Here is a 21,601-nt window from a genome sequence, read left to right as displayed (position 1 = left end):
ATACTGAAGCTCACTTAAGGTCTAAACCTATATTTAGATCTAGATATTATTATTTGAATTCTATGGATGAGAAATCAAAGGTTCAGGTAATGAAATAACTTGCCTGAGGTTATATTGCAAGTGAATTCTAGAACCCAGGTTTGTCTGTGATCTAAATTCCCCAACTCTGTCTCTATGGAAAGATTGTCTTTATAGTATACATGACGGTGCCTTAAATATATTTCTTATCTGTCTGAAGTGAGGTGGAGAGTTTTAGTAATAAATACTCGGTGAGTATGTTCTATAAGAAAAGCAGTCAAAGTAAGAGAAAAAGTATAATTCCAGGTGTCTCATAATGCTTTCTTTTGTGGGATTTAGTGTGGTTTGGGGGCATGGAGCTGCTAGGCCCTCCAGCTGTCTTAGGGTAGATTGGTTTAGCTGACAGGCAGAATCAGCAGTCACATTAGTTATTGTGGCCAGGAGGCTGGGTGAAGAGAGCTCAAAGGAGAAGCCATAAGAAAAAGGAGACTATGACTAAAATTGGAGAATTCCGCAAATGGAAGAGAACGTCAGATACTGTTATGGCTGCCACTGTCTGAATCTTCAGAAGTAGGATATAGTGATGATACGCATGTCTTCAAGGCTCTAGGGGTGAATTTTTAAAAACTGTAACATCCTGAAGGGACTAGGCCACTTGGGACACCAGGGTATATGTGGGTTTCATGGCAAAGCTATGGAGGGAAGACTATGTCAAGGGATTGGCCTTAGGTGTTATAGCAAGAAAGAATCTAATATTAAGATCTAAAATGTTAAGAGATAAGAAAAATAATTTCCTTTTTCTTTATGGTAATATTCTAGCTGAGTAAACAAAACAGTTATTTCAGATGAATTTTGCAAAAAGAGAGCAACAGATTGTTCTTTAAGTATATATATATATTCATATGGTGCTTTTTCTAATTAAAAACTAATACAATTTTGTTGGAAAAATGAGCAAATCAGAAAAGCAGATTTCCAATCATGATGAAGTAACTGATACTGGACTTGCCCTTCCAAAGTAAACAACTAAAAACTTAAAAAATATGTGAAATAATTGTTTTCAGAGAGTGGACAACAAATAACACAGGGCTGTGATCCATGAGAGAATAAAATGAGGTGAGTACAAAGATTGCTCTGGTTTTCTTAGTACTTTCTTTTCTTTTCCATCCCAGAGAGGAGGACCTCAAGCAGAACATGGTGGCTTCATTAGGTTGAGAAGACAGTGCTGGGAATTTGGTGATGCTGGGGTGCCTGGAATTTGCAGAGAAGAGAGTAGGAAGCCATGTAGAAAAAGAATTCCAGAAATCCATATAAGCATTCCTGTAGATTTGTTGTTGAATACTAACTATGCGTGCATAGATGAAATTCCAACAGGACAATCAAAGAACTACCAGGGAGCTAGAAATGGAAAACTCAGAAATTACAAATACATTTTATTCCTGACAAACCAGAAAGACCTCACTGAACACCTGAAACGTTCAATAACATCCTAAAAGGGTAAGTAATCCTTAGGATAAGAGCTAAACTAGCCTTAGAGTAAAAGCTACTCTAAAACTTATTAAGAAAGCCTAAACATAAGTCTCAAAAGGATGAAACTGATAAGCAAGTTACTCACATACCTACCAAAACAAAGTACAACAATCTTTAAAGGAAGACAACAAATCCAGATTTCACAAGCATAACGTCATAATGTTCAGCATTTAATAAAAAATTGCTTAGCATGAAGAAGTAGGAAACTGTGATTCATAGCCAGGAGAGAAGTTTGTCAATACATACATAGCCAGAAATGAGAGAGATGATGGAATTAGCAGACAGAATTGAAAACAACTATTATAAACATAATTAAGGATTTAAAGGAAAGTTTGAACATAACTAGAAGAAAAAGGAAAGCTATATAAAGAACCAAATAAAATTTCTAGAATTAAAAAAATACACTATTTGAATTGAACAATTTACTGGGTGGGCTTAATAGCTGATTAAATACTATGGAAGCAAAAATCACTCAATTTAAAGATATACTGATGGAATCTCTACAAAATGAAGTGTAGTAAGAAAAACAATGGAAGAAAAATCAATAGAGACTCAGTGCCTAAGGGATATTATCAGGGTATATTATGTACACGAAATTGGAGTCCCATAGAGAAAGAAAGGCAGAACATTTTTTGTAGAAATAATGACCGAAAGTTTTCCAAATTGATCAAACCTAGAAACCCTCAGATCCAGGAAGCTCAGGATACACAAACAGTGTAAATAAAAATAAAACCATAACAAAACACCTTATAATCAAATTGCTAAAAGCTAATGATAGAGAAAAAATACCTTAAAAGCAACCAAAGAAAAAAGACAAATTACACATAGAAGAACAAAGAATCTGAAAAAGAAATATGTATATGTATAACTGAATCACTTTGCTGTACACCTGAAACTAACACAACATTTTAAATCAACTATACTCCAATATAAGATAAAAATAAAAAAAATATATATCCAAGAAACTCTTGAAGAGAAAAAAAAGAATTTCCACAACTTTTCGTCAGAAACAATGCAGGCTGGAAGACAATGGAAAGATATCTTTAAAATGTTTTTTTTTAATCTAAATCTATTAAATTAAAAGAGAAAGCTAAGAGGAAAAGGGAAAGGGATATACTATGGAAACACTAATCATAATAAAGTTGATTATGGCTAGACTAATGTCAGATGAAATAGACTTAAGGATAAATAATATTACTAAAGAGAGAAAGAAGCATTTCATAACGATTAAGGAATCAATTCATCAAAAACACATAGTTGTCCTAAATGTATATGCTCTTAAAAATAAAGATTTAGAACACATAAATCAAAAACTGGCAGAACTTATAGGAAAAATAGACAAACCCACATTTACAATTGGAGATCTCAATGGTCCTCTCTGTAACTGTTAGTACATCTAGACCGAAAACTATTAAATATATACAAGATTTGAATAAAACTATCCAACAAATTTATCTAATTGCTATTTATAGAACATTCCACTCAACAACAGCAGGATATTCATTCTTTTCAAGTGCACATGAAACATTCACCAATTTAGACTTTATTCTGAGCCATAATACAATCTCAGTAACTTTAAAATGAGTGAAATAATACAAAGCATGCTCTCTGGCAAAGACAGAATTAAATTTAAAAAAATCAAGAACAAAGGATTTATGGAAAACTCCAGTGAAAGACTAAATACTTGGAAATTAGAAAATATTTTGAACTGAGTGATAATAAAAACAGACATATCAAAATCTGTGGGATGCAGGTAAAACTGTGCTTACAGGGAAATGTATAGCTCTAAATGCTTGTATTAGAAGAGAAGAAAGATCTAAATGCTCTTCTACCACGTAAAGCAAGAAAAATGAGAGCAAATGAAACCCAAAGTAAGAAGAAAAAGGAAAATAATTAAGAAAGTAGTAGAATCAATGAAATAGAAAACAGGAAAACTACAGAGAAAATCAATAAAACTGAAAGCTGTTCTTTGAAAAGATGTGGAAAATTGAGAAACCTCTAGTTGGTCAAGGAAAAGGAGAAAACATGCAATAAAAAATCAGGAAGGAAAGAGAAAGCATTACTACAGATCCTATAAACATTAAAAGAAAAATAAGTGAATATTATAAAAGGTTAGGTGGCAATATAATTGAAAAATTAAAAGAAATGGACAAAAAGAATGTTGGATCCTTATACCACATACATAAATTAACTCAGAGCGGATCAAAGACCTAAATGTAACCTAAAACTATGGAACTTCTAGAAGAAAACAAAGGGAAAAGCTTTAGGACATTGGATTTGGCAATGATTTCTTGGATATGAGGCCAAAAGCACAGGCAACAAATGCAAAACTAGACAAACGAAATGACATTAAATTAAAAATCTTCACATCAAAAGAAACAATCAACAGAGTGAAAAGGCAACCTAGAACTGGGAGAAAGTAATTGCAATTCATATATCTGATAAGGGGTTGAAATTCAGAAAATATAAGAAATTTCTACAATTCAATAGCAGCAACAAAAAACAACACAGTTTAAAAGTGGGCAAAGGACTTGCATAGACATTTCTCCACAGAAGACACACACCATAAGCACCTGAAAAGATGCAAAACATCGCTAATCATCAGGTAAATGCAAATCAAAACCTCAGTGACATGTTTCCTCACACCCACTAGGAAGGCCGCTGTCAAAAACCAGAAAATAGTTAAGTGTCAGCAAGGATGTGGAGAAGGTGGTACGTTTGTACTCTATGGATGGGAATGTAAAATGGTGCAGCCATTATGGAAACTATATGCGGATGCCTCAAAAAATTAAAAATAGAACTACCATTGACCCAGTAATCCCACTTATGGGTATATAGCCAAGAGAATTCAAAGCAGGATCTCAAAGATATATTTGCACACCATGCTTATCACAGCATTATTCAAATAGCCAAAAGGTGGAAGCAACCTCAGTGCTCTCAACTGATAAATGGATAAAGAAAATGTGGTATACATGTACCATATATGATATATATGGAATGGAATACTATTCAGCCATAAAAAATAAGGAAATTTTGTCACATGCTATAACATGTGACATTATACTAAGTGAGATAAGCCAGTTACAGAAGGACAAATACTGTATGGTTCTGTTCATATGAAATATCTAAAGTACTCAGAATCACAGAAAGAAGAAAGGTGGTTATAGAGGACTGGGGCGAGGAGGGAGGGGAATTAGTGTTTAACTGATGTAAAGTTTCAGTGTTACAAGATAAAAACGTTGCAGAGATCAACGAGAATATACTTAACACTATTGAACTGTACACTTAAAAATGGTTAAGATGGTATACATAATGTTATGTCTTTTTTACCATAATAATAATAAAAAGAAATGGGTGAATTCTTTAAAAGATATAGCTTTCCAAAGCTGACTCAAGAAAAGACAAAAACCCTATATAGCCCACTATCTATTAAATAAATAAAATACAACATGATAAACCTTCTCACAATGAAAACTCCAGGCCCGGGTAACTTCATTTTATTCTATGTATTTATTCTTTTTTATTTACTATAAAAAGTAAAAGCAATTCTGCAATCACGTTAAGAAAGTTTAGGAGGAGGGACACTTCCTAATTTGATTCATAAGATCAACATAACACATACTCAAATGAGCACATTACAAGAACAGTATCTGTCGTGAACATATTTGTAAAAACATGTACAAAATATTAGAAAATAAAATTTAGCAGTTTAAATTTATAAATTCATGGAAGAGAGTAAGTGTTCCAGAAATACACCCACACACGTATGGTTGATAGTTTCCATAAGCGTACTCCAATGGGAATAAAATAGTCTCTTTTCAACAATTCTTGCTGGAAACAACCAGACCTCCACATATTTCCCTGGCCCTCCCATCACATCATACACAAAAATTAATTTGAATCACAAACCTAAATATAAAACCTAAAACTGTGCAGTGTCTGAAAGACAAAAATTAAAATCTTTGCAGCATTGGAGAGGGCAATGCTTTCTTAGGAAACAAAACTCTCTAAACCTAAAAGAAAAGACTTGGTAAATTTTACTTCATCCAAATTAAAAGCTCACTTCTTCAAAAGACACTGTTAAGATGAAAAGGCTACTCACAGATTGGGAGGAAAATATATTGGTAATCCATTTATCTGACCAAGGATTTGAAAACAGAATAGATGAAGAATTCCAACAACTCAGTAATATTAAAGTGGGTAACCCTATAATAAACAGACTAAAACTTTGAATAGAAATTTCACAAAGGAAGATATATTAATGGCTCATAAGCACATGAAACGATACCCGAAGGCACTAGTCGTCAGGGAACCACAAGGAAATACCACCTCACACTCTCTAGATGATTAAATTAAAATGTTGGCAAGGAGGAGAAATAATCGTAGCTCACGCACTGTTACTGAGGATGTAAAATAACACAGCTACTTTGAGAAAGTGTTCAGCAGTTTCTTATGAAGTTAAACATACAGTAATTCCATTCCTAGTTGGTTACTGAAGAGAAATGAAAACACAGGTCCATACAAAATTTGTACACAAATGTTAATAGCGATTTTATTTATAATCATTCCAAACTGGAAACAACCCAAATGTCCAAAAACAGAAGAATATATAACATATTAATGTATATCTATACAAGGAAAATGTATTCCACAGTAAAAAGAAACTAACCACCGATGCGTACAAGACGAACCAATCTCGGGAACATTTTGCTGCACAGAAGTCAGACACAAAAGGATATTTACTGTATGATTTCAACGGTATGATGATATGGTTCTAGAAGAGGCGAAGCTAGCTAGTAGGGACAGAAATCAGACCAGCGATTGCCCAGGGCCAGGGCAGCGGGACATGGATTTGACTCCAAAGAACAGGGGACATTTTGGGAGGAGGGGTCTTGACCGTGGATGTCACAAATGGAGGTAACATTTGCCAAAATTTGTCAAATTCTACACTTAAATGGGTGCCTTCTATTGCATGGAATTCTACCTTAATAAACTTGACCCCCCCCAAAAGAAATATCCAACAGTGATCTGGTCCTGTTGCAAAAACTTGCTGTGGAATCAACAGGTAGTAATCATTCCTTCCTTTTGTATATTGCGCAAATGTGCTCTTTCATACAGAGGCTCCGGGTAAATTTAAAAAACAGTAGCTATGCTTTTCCCAATTTTTAAAGTTATTAAATAAAATAAAATATGACATCTTTAGAGAAAAAGAACATTGGCATTTCATGTCAGCCTCTCGGGAGTTACCTGCACTTGACACCCGTGAGAGCTAAGGAAAGAGGACGCAGCCATTAAGTATTTACTTGTCTTTACCCAGTACGAAGGAAGATAAAAGGTCAGATCTGATGGTTTGCTTCTCAACTGCAAGGCCACTGGAAACTGTGCTGTGAAATAAAATGAAATGTGATATGTTCGTCTTTCAGGCTGGGGGAGAAAAGCTCACGGGACCCCCTGCCTTAGGGGGCTGACAGATTTTCAGAAACACCACGCACGTGTTATAAAGTTACATTGGCAAACCGCACACAATGTACAGCGCTTTGACAACACAGTTATAGTTTTCTTTGACTTGTGGAACATAATACTTTTTATTTTTCAGAATTCACCTAAATTTCAAAGGGAGTGAAAGGCGAGTTGAAAAATCCGTCTCACTCACTCTCGTTCGGGGCTGACTCATGACCTTGAAAGGTCTTCCTTCACCTGCACTTGACAAAGGATTTGGAACTGTGTTGAAACAGTTTTGATAAATTTGAAGTTGGAGGTTCTTGGCATGAACCAATAACTGGTTCTTATCAAGTGGTGCTGCTTCCTGGGGTCACAGGCTCGGCCTGGTCGTCAGGAGGGGCTTAGAGGTGACGTCCCCGTGGTCCCGCGCGGACGGCACTGCTGGCCTGTCCACGGCACTCAGTGCCGGGAAGGAGGCAGGTTTCCAGGTATTTACAGGCCCTTGTTCACGACTCCTGCACTTCAGGGGAAAACTGATCCCAGGGACTGGATAAAGCCCGTCTACCATGAAACGCCACATTTTCCTTAATTCTCCTCGACCTGCTTCCGTGGCTGGGTAAGAGTCCCACCTTCCTCTCTCGTTTGTACATCCTAGCACGCTTGCCATTTTGTTCAGTGTATGGAAGACAGGACGGTGTGTTATACCAGAAAGAAAACGTTGATCGTGTGCCACCCTATGGTCCCCTCTGAACCATGGGGCAAGGGGGCTTGTATGTGCCGGCCACCTCGGGGCTCCACTTCTCTGCCCACAGTGGATCAGGAGAGGGGCCCATGCCTGCCCGGCCGGACACCCAGCAGTGAGTGACCCAGGGCCCTTCCATCCCCTCCTTAGAGAAGCTGACTGGGGCACACGTGTGTACATACACACACTCAGTAGTGCGCACACATGCTCACACATGCATAAGCATGGAAGTGCATGCATGTACATGCAAGGCACACGTGCATGCATGCACACATGTGTACACTCAGGAACACATGTACGCAGATGCACGCACAAGTGCACACATGCACACTCTGTCAGGAAGGACCCGGGAGAGGGGCAGGCGGTCTGTCAGGAGGGACACAGTTCCGGGAAGTGTCTGCCGCACGAGAGCAGAAACCATGCGGTAGGAGGACGGGCGAGCTGTGCAGCCCTTGGCCCTGGATGGCGGGAACAGTGGCCAGGAGAGGTGGGTGGCCCCATGTCACCTTGATGTGCAGGAGAGACCAGAGTCCCCAGCTGGGCAGGTGGGTGCCGGCTGGGACTGTTCGCTTGAACTCACACTTGTTGGTGGCTGTCCCCGGCCACGCCGGGGAGACCGTGACTCTGGCCTTGCCTGGGTCTCTCTGTCCCGCGGCTACACGCGGGCTGTGCCCCTCACCCCACGCGGGTCCCCCAGTGGCTCCCTCACCATCTCAACCTGACGGGCCTCACCAGCACAGCTTCTGGTTTCCTTCTCGAGCAGTCTGGGGACTAAGTCAAATCTGAGCCTGTTCAACTTGAATCTGTGCAGCCTTTGGGTTCTTTTGTTGCCAAGTGTCTTTACTGTTCAGGAGCACAATAGCATCTGAGATGAAATTGGACAAAATCACCACGAGCTCCTGGCCGCTGCGGGACAGCGGTGGTGTCGCATGCACCTCTCCGGTGGTATCTGGAGCCATATTCCTGCTGGCCTGGAACCGCCTCCGTGGCCGAGGGGAAAAAGAAGCAGGTTTCCTCGTATGCACGGAGCCTCAGGCTTGGCTGGAGTGAAGTGAGTGCCTACATTTGAAGTGCTGATCAAAAAACACGCTCAGTCCCCTGGGGTCCCTTATTAAACTCCGCCTTCCTTCGCGAGCTCTGTCCCCTGGAGTCCAGGGGCGCTGGCTGTCAGACTAACTGCTGGGCAGCAATTCGCCCCCTCCACCACCTTCCCGGGCTTCACCTCTCTCTCCTCCACCCTTTATGCGTTTAGTGCCAAGCTGACGGGGCCTCGTGGACGTGCATGAAGTCTTCGCCATCTGTCCCACACCCATCCCCGTGACTTGTAGCTAAGGCCTACCTGGTTCTCCATGCTGTCACTCACCATTTGTATGTTGTAGCAGAGTCACGTAACAAAGCATTTAAGAGTGCAGAGCTGGCGCCAGACTGCCTGGGTTCAAATCCCGCCTCTGCTACTTAGCAGCTGGGTGACCCTGGACAGGCTCCTCCACTTCTCTGTGCCTCGGTTTCCTCACCTGTGAAACAGGGGTACTGAAGTCTTCTCGCAGGCTTGTCACGAGGATTGAATAAATTTACACCTGGGGTGCATTTGGAAGAGGGTCTGGCACTAAATAGCCCCTCTCCCTCTGAGAATCAGTACCTCTGAGAAGCGCCAGCCCTGGGAGGCTCTTTATTTATTCTGGAGCGGTGGATGGGGCGTGGTTTGACAGTTAAATTGACAGCCACGAGGTAGACATGTGATAATTATTTGTTGAATAAATAGATCAAAGGATGCAGATTAATTTTTTGTTGGCCAAAGTTGTTCCGAGAAAATGAAAATAGTAAATTATGAAAACATGGACACGTATGCAGATGGGCCAGTCTTCTCTGAAACCTGAAAATTCTCTGGGTACGGTTTCTCACGTCTTCAGAAAGGGCGTGCAGAAGGCCTCACGTTGCCTGCTGAGGAAGGAACAGGAGCTTCTCATCCAAGGCTGGCCTGGGCACAACCCGGACAAACTCGGTCCCCTCCTGGTCTGTTGTCACTGCAGCCTCTCAAGCTGAGTCCACGGTGCACAGACCCAAACGTCGATGGGCCTTTCGGAGAGCAGGGCGCATGCAGCGGGTGTTCCTACTTCTCTGAACAAGGCCTGTGGGGCATCGGGGACCCCAGTCTGGGGGGCAGGGGCCCGTCGTGGAGGCCTGACTCAGTACTGCTGCCCGTCCCCCAGGGAGAGGGGGGGCCCAGGGCCCACCCACCCGAAACGCACTGTGATTGTGCGCTGTTCCTTAGTATTACACGAATAATGATTGCTCTTAGTGACGGCTCCTGGGGAAGCACCGTCTAAGTGCATTCTTTCATCTAACTTTTAGAACCACCTCTGCCGTAGGAACTAGTTTTGTATTCATTGAGTAGAGGGGTAAGGAACCCTCCCAAGGCCGGGTACTGGGGAGGGGACACCGCCGTGGGGAGGCCCCGGTGGGAACACAGGGCTCGGGGCCTGAGTTCCATCTGGGGGGCCCCGGGCAGCCGGTGGTGGAGACGGCGCTGGAGCCGGGCCAGCACCGAGCGGAGCAGGAGAGCAGGTCGGGGTTCAGAGCAGAAGCAAAGGTGTGAAGCACGGGACAAGTTCCGGGAACAGACACGTGCTTTTTCTGACTCCTTCACGGTGGGCTCCAGAGTCTGCCTGCAAAGCTGATTTGCTCTTTGAAGAGAAATGAGATCACTTAAGGTTTCTGTACCTTCCTTTTTTATACAGAAAAAGAAAATAAATACAACGATTATTGTTCCTACCCCACCCAGGAATGCGAGGCCAGGCTAGTTAAACATTTGAAGTTTATTTGAGCAAAGGGATCTGTTAAAATGGAGACTTACTTTTATTTATTTATTTTTTTTAAAGAAGCTGCTGAATTTTAGAAACAAAATATGTGTTCTTTCTACACCCAGTAGAATCAGTGATGGTCAGCCATCGGCTGCCATCCAGCAGGTGGGGTTCGGAGCAGCTGCGGTGGCATGGCTCCAGGGCGGGCCTGGCGGCAGGGCCCGTCTCTGCTCTGTCCTCTTTCTCCAGCCCCCAGCCCTGTCCGGGCACACGTCTGTCACATCCCTTCACCACCCCCCCCACCTTCTCACAGACACCCAGTGAGGGCCCACATGGGGCGGGCGCAGATGGGCCCTGGCTTGGCGTCTGGTCTTCCATCCCAAGAAAGTCTTCCTCATGCAGCATAAGCCCCCTAACCTAGACTGCTCTCTTCAAGCCATTAAGCCTTAAAATGTGAATCTACCTTTAAAAAAAAAAAAAAAAAAGAGTTGCAGTTTATGAGAGAATTTTTTTAAAGGCAAAAAAATATTCAAGCCCCAAGGTGAAAGATGTCCATTGCTCTGTGTCCTTACTAGCCAGCGTGAATTGCTACAACCATTTTTGGAAAGAAATCTTGCAATATACTGTGTATTAAGGTGAGAAATACCTGTTCTCTTTGACTCACCAATCCTGCTTATAGGAATCTATCCTATAGAATAAAAGCACTAGTATAGAAACACCAGAATACAAAAAATTGTTATTTTCAGAACTTAAAGTCATACAAAAAAAAAGGTAATGACCTTGAATGCTCATTGATGGGGCAGAGTTGAATAAATTATTCCAAGTCTGCTATGGAATATTATGCATTTATTAAAAATATTGAAGCAATGATGTCCAAATTGATCTGAAGGGATGTCCAGTGTTTAGTGAGACAAAACAAGTTGCAGAGCTACGTGTGTGCATAATCCCTTTTCCTAAAAGGAGCGATAATGACAGTCTGTGTCTGAGCAGAAAAAACACAGGGATGTGAACAGTGGTTACCCCAGAGGGACGGGGCTGGTGGGGGGTAGGAGGGGCTACTAAAAATGACTTGCAACATACCCATCTCCTACATTTTTTTATCTGTTACAACAAATGTATATTACTTTTAAAATGATTAAAGAAAAAGATCAAATGATTTAGCAAAAGTTGGCATCAACATTGACAATCAATTAGGAAAACACTCCGGGACAAACCCTGATGGGATATTTCCGTCTACACAGGAACGCCTGCGTACTCCAGGCCAGGGGTCGACAGATTGTTTTCGGAAATGGGCCAGAGGGCAAACATTGTCAGCTATCTGGGCCACAGGGTCGCTGTGGCATCTGTGCAAGTCTGCTGTCTGCAGCTCAAATGCAGTCGTATGTCACTGTGACCAGGCACCAATAAAACTTTATTTCTGGACACTGGGATTTTATATAACTTGTCTGTATCATGAAATATTCTCTTCTTTTGACTTTTTCCAACCTTTTAAAAATGTAAAACAACTCCAGGCCACTTACATCGGTAAGTCAAATGGAATGAGCACACCGGACGTTGGAAAAATGCGGCCCTTTCATCCCCATGTGGATGGATGGAACCAGGAAAAGCAGGTTTAAGTAAGAAACCCAGTTGTTGAACAAGGAAGGGAAGGAGGGAGGGAAGAAATGTGGCGTCATATGCACTCTGCTCTCTGGGCCTCCCTCCCTGTCAGACAGAAATAGGAACTTAAGAGGAAACGTAGATGCGATTCCTAACTGTGCCCGCAGGTGGAGGCCTGGACCACATCCGGCCCGCGGGCCACAGTTGCTGACCCAAGCTCCCGGCCCTGCTCTTAGCTCCAGGGGGCAGAGGTGAGGGTGGTGGGACTTGTCCCCAAGACACCAGCGGACAGGCTGTGACTGGCGAGGAAGGGCCCAGTCGGTCTCGCCACGATGTTCCAGCAGCTGAAGGCCGCCGGCCTCCCTTTCCTCTCTGGCCGCTCCCTGCCCAAAGCCAGGACGTGCTGAGTCCAAAGCCCCGAGGTTCCTTCCCGCTCTGTTGGGAGCAGGTAGGGCTCTCAGGCCCGATGAACCAGCGTAGCCCAGGTCAGTTTTCCTGAACAAATGACACCGTCTTCCCACTGGCACTCACAGTTTCGGGATAATAGTAACTGCACGACCACACGGCAACTAGGATAGTGATGTGCTTTCAAAGTCGGGTATTGGCAGGGAAACCGGGCAGAGCTGCTCTGGCCACACCTGCATGTGTGAGCAGAGGGGAGACACTGGGCGGGGCGATGGAGGCCCGAGGTGCCGCGTGGACCAGGCGCCCAGAACGCATGGGGGCTGGGAGCCCCCTCCCCTGCTCAGAACACAGGCAGCTGGAGACACAGTTAAAGCCAACTCTTTCCTCTGATGGACCCTGACCGAACCTAATCCAGATTCCGTGCTATCTGAACAAGGACAGTCGAAAGTCATTCTATTGTTCAGACCAAGTATTTTGCACAAATATCACTTTGATGAAATTTTCTCTAACCATCAGTCGATTTCTATCGAGCTTACGAAAATTAAAACATCATTAAAGGTGAGGAGAGCATTGGGTGTTAATACCACCACGATATCAGGCAATAATAAGAAAGGAATTGTCCTCTAAAGTGGGCTGTTTAGCTAGGAAAGGACCTGGTGTCATCCCAGCTCCGGATGCAGCAGACACACTGCAATCACCATGGTGACCTGTTTTCTCAGGATGCTAGGCCACATTCTAAAGGGAAAAATATGATTGTTTGCTCCAAAATGTAAAGCCGCCTGCAAGCTTAAAGCATTTCCATTTTGATTTGCACCTTCTCTCTGCTGGAAATCAATTTTTGATGAAATTTGTTCAGAATGTAGATGTCTCTGTTTTGAAAAATACAACAAAACCTGCAAAACCACAGGCAAACAGCAGAAGGTGGACAGCAGGAGCTTGTGTGCAAAGGACAGCAGGAGGGGATGGGGCGGGAGGCTGCTGCTGGCCTCGCTCTCCTGGGGAGCCAGTGGAGGAGCCGGGCTTGGAGGAGGGAGCTGGGTGTTGCCGGCCTCGTGCTGCCCGGGACCCTCACCCCGTGGCTGCACCTGGCCGACAGCGTAACTCAGAACACACCTGGAAGTGTGTTGAAGCAGCAAACACAGGACTTAAGGGCACAGGGGGCAGACTTCAATGGTCTGGGTTCAAGTTCTGCCTCTGCCTAAAGGCTCAGACGCCGGCAGCTTCCAGGCCGTCCATCCAGGCGTGAGGCTCGATGACACAGCACAGGAACCCCGTATCTGGGGCCTGGCTCGCAAAAAAATACTAACAACTGGCCGTTGTTATTTTTATTTGATTTAGTGTGACTGCAGCTAAGTTTTAACTCAGCTGAGAAAGGTTTGCCATGTTTCATCCTAAGGGGACATCTCTTCTCCCTAAATCGTCCACAGGGCCCTTCCTGTGGCCACAGGGCCACAGGGCCCTGCCCCTGAGGCTTGGGTGCTGGGAGGAGAGAGCTGTCGAATCTTCGGGTGGGGAGGTGGGAGGGTGGTATCGGGCGCAGGACAGGGACCCCTTCGGCAGGGCCCTGTCACAAATAAGGGACCATGACCGTGGCTGCCCTGACCAGCTAGGGGGAACCCCAGGACTGCCACAACTGTAGGAAAACCCCCCAAAACACAAAACTCGAGTCCTCCATGCTGTCCTCCAGAGGCTCCTGGAGGGATGAAGGGACGGAGACAGGACACTGGACAGTCCTTGCTGTCCGACAGGGCCCCAGGGTCCACAGGGTGACTCTGGGTGCAGGGGAGGGGAAGGTGCGGGACATGGGGAGGGGGAGGGCAGACCCGGAGCGCCAGTTCCCAAACTGCCACATACCTGCTGCCCCAAAGCAGAGCTAACTCCTGAACGCTGCAGGCTTCTTAATGGAGGAGCAGAAACAGCATAAATAGGGCTTGTGTTTGTTTCCCAGAGGAGCTGAGGCCTTGTTCTCTTTCTTCGCCTTCTAAGCCAAAGCAGAAACTGATGGAAGACGTTGTTAACGGCTGTCGGCCCTGCCTCCCGTTGGCAGGTGAGACCCGGTCACCGCTGCTCGGCGCTGGGCGGTCCCGTCCCCACAGCAGGGCAGCCCGTCACCGAAGGCCCCAGTGACCACGTGCACCCAGCCCTTTCTCTTGGCTCAGCGGGCTGAGCGATGCCCAGCCGTGCACCTGACCTGACAGCCTGGTGTTTCCACAAAACCATCACTAGGCTCTGCCCCTCCTTCTTTTCTCCTGTTCCAAGGCCGAGTTCCAAATCCTAACCTTAAACCGGGGCCTAAACCTGACCCTGACCCTGGCCCTGACCTTGACCCTGACCCCAAGGCCATGGCCGGAGGGGCCTACAGAGAGCAAGCAGAATCCTGCCGACTGTGGACACCAGGGCTGCTCTCAGGCTGGGCGAGCAATTCCGTCCCCTTCCTGCCCAGGTTGGGTGGACACTGGAACCCTGAGGACCGTTCACCTGTAAGGACACCTGCCCTGAGTTTGGAAAACCACAGGTGGCCCTGAGTTGCTCGGACCTTGGGTCTCCCTTAGATGTAGATTCCCTTTCTCTGCTGGGCCCAAGGGGCCCCCTCCAGGGAGGGCCGTGAGCGCGGACTCAGTGTAAAGCCAAGCACGATGCAGAGACGGCATGCGCAGGCACATCCGACTTCACAAAGGACGGGAAGTCCCCCTCTCATGCGTCTGGAAGGATGAGAAACAGTGTCCTCGAAGAGCCCTGGAGGACCCCACCAAGACTGAAGGGAGAAGAACCCACTGGGAGAGCCTTTAAGAAAAAAAATATGTATCTTTGGTGACTGTCTCTTAGCATTCCCGTTACTGCAAGTGATTTCTGTATTCTTCCACAGTTTCTGCACCTGACATACTTTAAAAATAAACATTATAATTTAAATTAAGTTTGTTTTTTGCAAAAGAACCCCAAAGTGTTATAGACAGGAAGTTTGAGCAGTTGTAAGAAGGGCTTATATGAAATCGTGTCTAATATCTCTGTAATTATTACAAATAACATCTGGGTGAGGCTTCCCTTCAGAAAACCACGCTCCTCCCAAAGACACCCCAGGCCCCTGGCCGGGTGTTGGGTGTGACTCAGAAGGCAGGTCTGGCCCCCCTCTCCCAGGAGTCCCTAGCCTCTGCTTCATGCCCCCAGTCACACTGTTATTAAAAAATAATAATATAGTAACAAAGAAAGAAGTTGGAAGTTTTAAATTTTTAATCCTGGCTGTAGGGAACAAAGGCTGAAGCAGTTTGACATGAATGTAAAAGGACTCAGGAGCAGTTGAATCTAGGCCAGTCTGGAATCTCCGTTTTCTACCAGGCAAAAAAGGAAAAGGTGTGATGTTTGTTATTTTTTATCTCGTTGGGAGCAGAGGAAATCATCTCATCATCCTGTTTTTTTTTCTGGGAGATTAATCTAAGTCCCTCCCTTTGCCCCTGAGGGAGAGGTAATTTATATGTATTGATGGAGAGAAATGTGAGATTTATGAACAAAAGCTTCTGCTTGTGTTTCAGTGCAGCTTTGCCAGGAGACGTGCTGAAAGAAAACTAAGCAGCTTCCAAATTAAGGAGGAAAAGTATTACGATAACAACTGGGGGGGGAAGATGCGAAGGTTGGTTATCCCACCAGAAGCATCAGCTACATCTTCCATCTCCCCGGGCACCACCCCACCAGAGCCCATCTCTCACCAAGGGAGACTTTCTTTCTGAAGCCGTCTAAAAATCAGCTTTGCTGAGTCTAAACCTGTCTGTTTTTCCAACAGAAATTCTCGAGCATCAGATGAGTTTACTTTGGTTGTGTGGCTCTGTGTCTTTTTACTTTAGGAGGGTCACAGTTAAAGGCGTGATCTGGGAAGTGTTTTGAAAGCCTGGCACAGTGCAAAGGTCATGAAGGGAGCGGTCTTAAGAGCAGATGCCCATCAGGGAATCAAAGTCAACCTGGACCCAGGAGCATCTCAGTAAATTAGACCCCTGCCTGGTGTGAGAGAATATTTGCCCCGTGGTCCAAGCCACATAAAGGGGCTTCCTGGGTGTGTGGCGGCCTCTTTGTGAGGCCAGAAGCGAGTCTGCAGAACACATCTGCTAACCTACTTTCCAAACCATGATGGCTTTATCATGGGGTATTTATTTCAAGCCTAACAGAAAAGTATAGGAAATAATATAAAGAAGAGCTGTAAAAGCACCAATTTTGACCAATTAAAGTTACCAGTTTTTGTCAGTTTTTATCATTTAGCCATATTTGCTTCACATAGCTTAAAAAAATAAATAAAACACCACATATTCCATCAAAGCATGCTATGTGATGTTTCCCTAAGACCAGTCCTCTCCTGCTTCCCCAAAGGCAACCATTATTCTGAATTTGGTATTTCTCATTCACTGGTACGTTTTATACCTTTATTACATATGTATGTTTGCATAAACAATCTGTAATTATTTTGTGTGTTTTAAAAACTTTAAGTGTCATCATACTGTATGTATAGTTTTTGTATAAATTCTAATTTTAGCGCTTCCCTGGTGGCGCAGTGGTTGAGAGTCCGCCTGCCGATGCAGGGGACACAGGTTCGTGCCCCGGTCTGGGAAGATCCCACATGCCGCGGAGTGGCTGGGCCCATGAGTCATGGCCGCTGAGCCTGCGTGTCCGGAGCCTGTGCTCCGCAACAGGAGAGGCCACAGCAGTGAGAGGCCCGCGTACTGCAAAAAAAATTCTAATTTTATAGAAATTTACTTTTTTTAACTCAATATTATTTAACTCGATATTAACTCAATTTCTTTTAGCTTTATGCAGTTTTGGTTCATTCATTGCAACACTGCCCATCCAGTCTTCAAATGTAGATATATCCCCCTATAGTCATCCATTTTTCCCTCCTGAAGAAATTTACGTATTTCCAATCTCACTATCACAAAGGGTGTCTAAAGTTTTGTCATTCCTTATCAAATTTTTGTCTGGTTTTGGTATCAGGGTGATGATGGCCTCACAGAATGTGTTGGCAAGGGTTCCTTCTTCTTCAGTATTCTTGAAGAGTTTGTGTATGGCTGGTGTTATTTCTTTCTTAAATATTGGTAGGACTGACCAGTGAAGACACTGCACTTTCTTTTGTGGGAAGGTTTTCAACTACAGATTCACTTTTATTAATATATATATATATATATATATATATATATAGAGAGAGAGAGAGAGAGAGAGAGAGAGAGAGAGGAAGAGAGAGAGAGAGGTATTTAAGATGCCTACATTTCTTGAGTGAGCTTTGATAGTTTGTGTCTTTCAAGGAATTGTCCATTTCACATAAATTCCAGAATTTATTGGCACACATGTTGACATACTCCCGCATCCTTTCATTACCTGTGGCCTGTGTAGGATGTCGTCATCTCAACTGTAATGCCGTTGTGTTGTGCCCTCTCTCCTTTTTTCTCTGATCCATCTGGCTAAAAGTTTATCGATTTTATTGATCAGTTCAAAGAATCAGGTTTCAGTTTCAGTGATTATTATTTTCCTGTTTTCTATTTCATTGAGTTCTGCTCTGATGGGGTCCAGGACATGCCACCCCAAATAAGGCACCCTGACATACTGAGTATCTTAACATGGCAGAAGCAGGAAGGTCACTCTGACCTTCGCTCTCCTCACCCTTCTTCCCTAAAAGCAGGAGATAAATTTCCCCTGTGAGAGGTGTCCCCGCTGTACCAGGAGTGGGGAGAACCTCTTCCTCACCGGAGCTGAGGAGTTTAAGGCCAAGAAGGCCATATACAAACCTCATCAAACTCGCCCTTATCTTCCCAGCACTTCTTCGCCGTTTACTGCTCCAAGCCCAGAGCACTTTGGCTTGTCATTTCTTCGCGAGTTTATTGTTTCTTTGTCTGGAAGGCGCAGACTTCCTGCTCTGGTCATTTCTCAGGGCCTTCACTCACATTCAATAAAACGTGCGTGCTTTTCTCCAGTTAATCTGTCTTTGTCAGTTCAATTTTCAGACCCAACCAGAGACCATAAGAGGGTTGAGGAAAACTTTCTCCTCCCCTACAGCTCTGACTGTTAATTTTTCTCATCTTCTGTTTACTTTAATTTGTTCTTCATTTCTTAGTTTATTAAAGTGAAAGTCAATCACTGATTTGAGATCTTTTTTAAAATATAAGTGTTTAGTGCAATATATTGCCCCCTGCTTTAGGGACATCTCACAAATTTTGATATGATGTCATCTGTATTCCATTCATAAGATTTTCTTTTTTCCCACTTTTGTTGAGATATAATTGACATATAACATTGTAATTGTCCAGGTGTACCACATAATGACTTGTTTGTATGTATTGCAAAAGGATTACCACAATAAGTCTAATTAATATCCATCCCCACACAGTTACAAAGTTTGCGATGAGAAATTTAAGATTTACTTCTCTTAGCAACTTTCAAACGAGCAGTACAATATTATTAACCATAGTCAACACACTGTACATTACATCCCCGGAAATTGTTTATTTTATTACTGGAAGCTCCTACCTTTACCCATTTCACCCACCCTCTACCCCACACCTCTGGCAACCACAAATCTGTTCTCTGTTTCTGTGAGTTTGGTTTCTTCAGATTTCACGTATAAGTCAGATCGTACAGTATTTGTCTTTCCCCATCTGACTTATTTCACTGAGCATAATGTCTTCAAGGTCCGTCCATGTTGTCACAAAGGCAGGATTTCCTTCTTTTTTATGGCTGACTGATACGCCATTTTTTGTATATACTATATTTTCTTTATCCACTCCACCATCAGTGGACACTTGGTTGTTTCCATATCCGGGCCAGTGTGGATAATGCTGCAGCGAACATGGGGTGCATATATCTCTTCAGCCGTTGTACCCTCAGACATCTCTTCTGTACCTTCTCTCTCGCCCCTCCTTCGTGCATTCTAGTTACACATATCTTAGGTTGTTTGAAGTTGTCCCACTGCTCACTGACATTCTTCATTTTTAAAATTATTTTTCCTTTCTCGATTTCATTTTGGACAGTTTCTATTGCTATAGCTTCCATTTCACTCTTCTTCTGCAATGTCAGATCTTCTACTAATCCCATCCAGTATATTTTTCAACTCACACATTACAGTTTTCATCTCTAGAAGTTTGATTTAGGTCGTTTTTATTATGTCTTCCCTGTCTCCACTTAGTATTTTGTGCATGTGGAGTACAGTTTTAGTAACTGTTTTGATGTCCTTGTCTGCTCCAGCATCTCTGTCACTTCTGGGTCTCTTTATATTGACTGATTTTCACTTCACTATGGGTTGCATTGTCCTGCTTCTTTACCTGCCTGGTTATCTTTGGTTGGATGCCAGACATCATGCATTTTACCTTGCTGCATAATTTTATATTCCTATAAATATTCTTTTTATTTTAATTTTTATTTTTTGGCTGCATTGGGTCTTCGTGGCTGCGCACGGGCTTTCTCTGATTGTGGCGAGCGGGGGCTGCTCTTCGTTGCAGCGCACGGGCTTCTCACTGCGGTGGCTTCTCTTGTTGCTGAGCACGAGCTCTAGGCACGCGGGCTTCAGTAGTTGTGGCTCGTGGGCTTTAGAGTGCAGGCTCAGTAGTTGTGGTGCATGGGCTTAGTTGCTCCATGGCATGTGGGATCTTCCTGGACCAGGGCTCGAACCCTTGTCCCCTGCATTGGCAGGAGGATTCTTAACCACTGCGCCACCAGGGAAACCCTAAATATTCTTGAATTTTGTTTTGAGACATAGTTTTGTTACTTGGAAACAGTTTGTTCCTTTCAGGTTTCGTTTTTAATATTTGAAAGGCAGGACCAGAGTCACGAAAGGCTAATTTTTTCCTACTACTGAGGCAAGACCCTTCTGTGTTTTCTACCCAATGCCCCTTTCTGGTCTGGCACCCCTCTAGGCTGTGCAGACACCAGCCACTCTTCCCTCTGATGCTTCCCAAGATTCTTTCCCTGGCCTCACGTAGTGTCCTTAGATGGATGTGCATTACTCTGCTGAATACTCCAGGGGGACCCTTCACATATCTGGGGTTGTTTGTTGGTTCTTCTCTCTCTCTGATACTCTCTCCTTGAATCCCAGATGCCTTTTTCTCCAGTACTCTCACCTCCAACCCTTCCACTCAAGGAATTCTCCATGGTCTCCCTGGGTCCCCTTCCTACACCATGGCCTGGGAGCTCTCACATGGTAAGCTGGGGCAAGCATAGGGCTCACATCATTTGTTCCTCAACTCTCAGGGTCACTGCTTCACTGCTTTATGTCCAGTTTTGAAAACTGTTCACTGTTTTTCTAAATATTTTGTTTGTTTTTATCTTTGTTTTGATTGTTTCAGGCAGGACAGTAAATCTGCTCCCTCTCACCCCATTTTTTCTGGAATTGGATATCCTACAATTGGGTCTTTTGGGGGTATATTGATTTTGTATCCAAAAACCTTGCTGAACTCTTTTAATAATCCTATTTTTTTAATTAAAGAATGAATAAATGGAAAATCCCATATTCATAGATTGGAAGAATTAATATTGTTAAAATGTCCATACTTCCCAAATTATCTACAGATTCAAGGCAATCCTTATCCAGACTCCAATGACATGTTTTACAGAAGTGGAAAAAATAATCCCAAAATTTATATAGAACCACAAAAGACCCTGAAGAGCCTCCCCCAGGGCTGCCACAGCTGGACCACCCTCATTGGCTTTCAGTCTCCTGTATTCCTGACCTCTGTAGACTTTGCTTGCTGTATACTTAAAAGAATGATTGATACATTTTATTCAGAATTTCTTGATATAAATATGTAGTAGGTTCAGCTTATTTTATCCACAATATTTTGGAAATGAAAGTTACTACTCAGATTTTTCAGATATTTTTCTGTGTCTTTAAGGGTTACTGGATAAATTACCTTTCCTGGAGGACAGAATAGCCCAGGGGCCAGATGACCTAAATGCTCTCATCTTCCTGAGATGAAGAGAGGAAGGCCTCTCCTTTTGGGGAGCATCTTATAATTTTAATTATATGGAGATATATAGAGATATAATTTGGTTATCCTATAATTATAGCAAATTAGTATACATTCAGCTTTTACTCTTTGGTATG

This window comes from Delphinapterus leucas, chromosome 12 (assembly GCF_059928025.1).
Source record: "Delphinapterus leucas isolate spDelLeu-1000000601 "Yukka" chromosome 12, BTC_Dleu_Yukka2, whole genome shotgun sequence".
NCBI lineage: Eukaryota > Metazoa > Chordata > Mammalia > Artiodactyla > Monodontidae > Delphinapterus > Delphinapterus leucas.
This window is presented reverse-complemented; position numbering follows the sequence as displayed.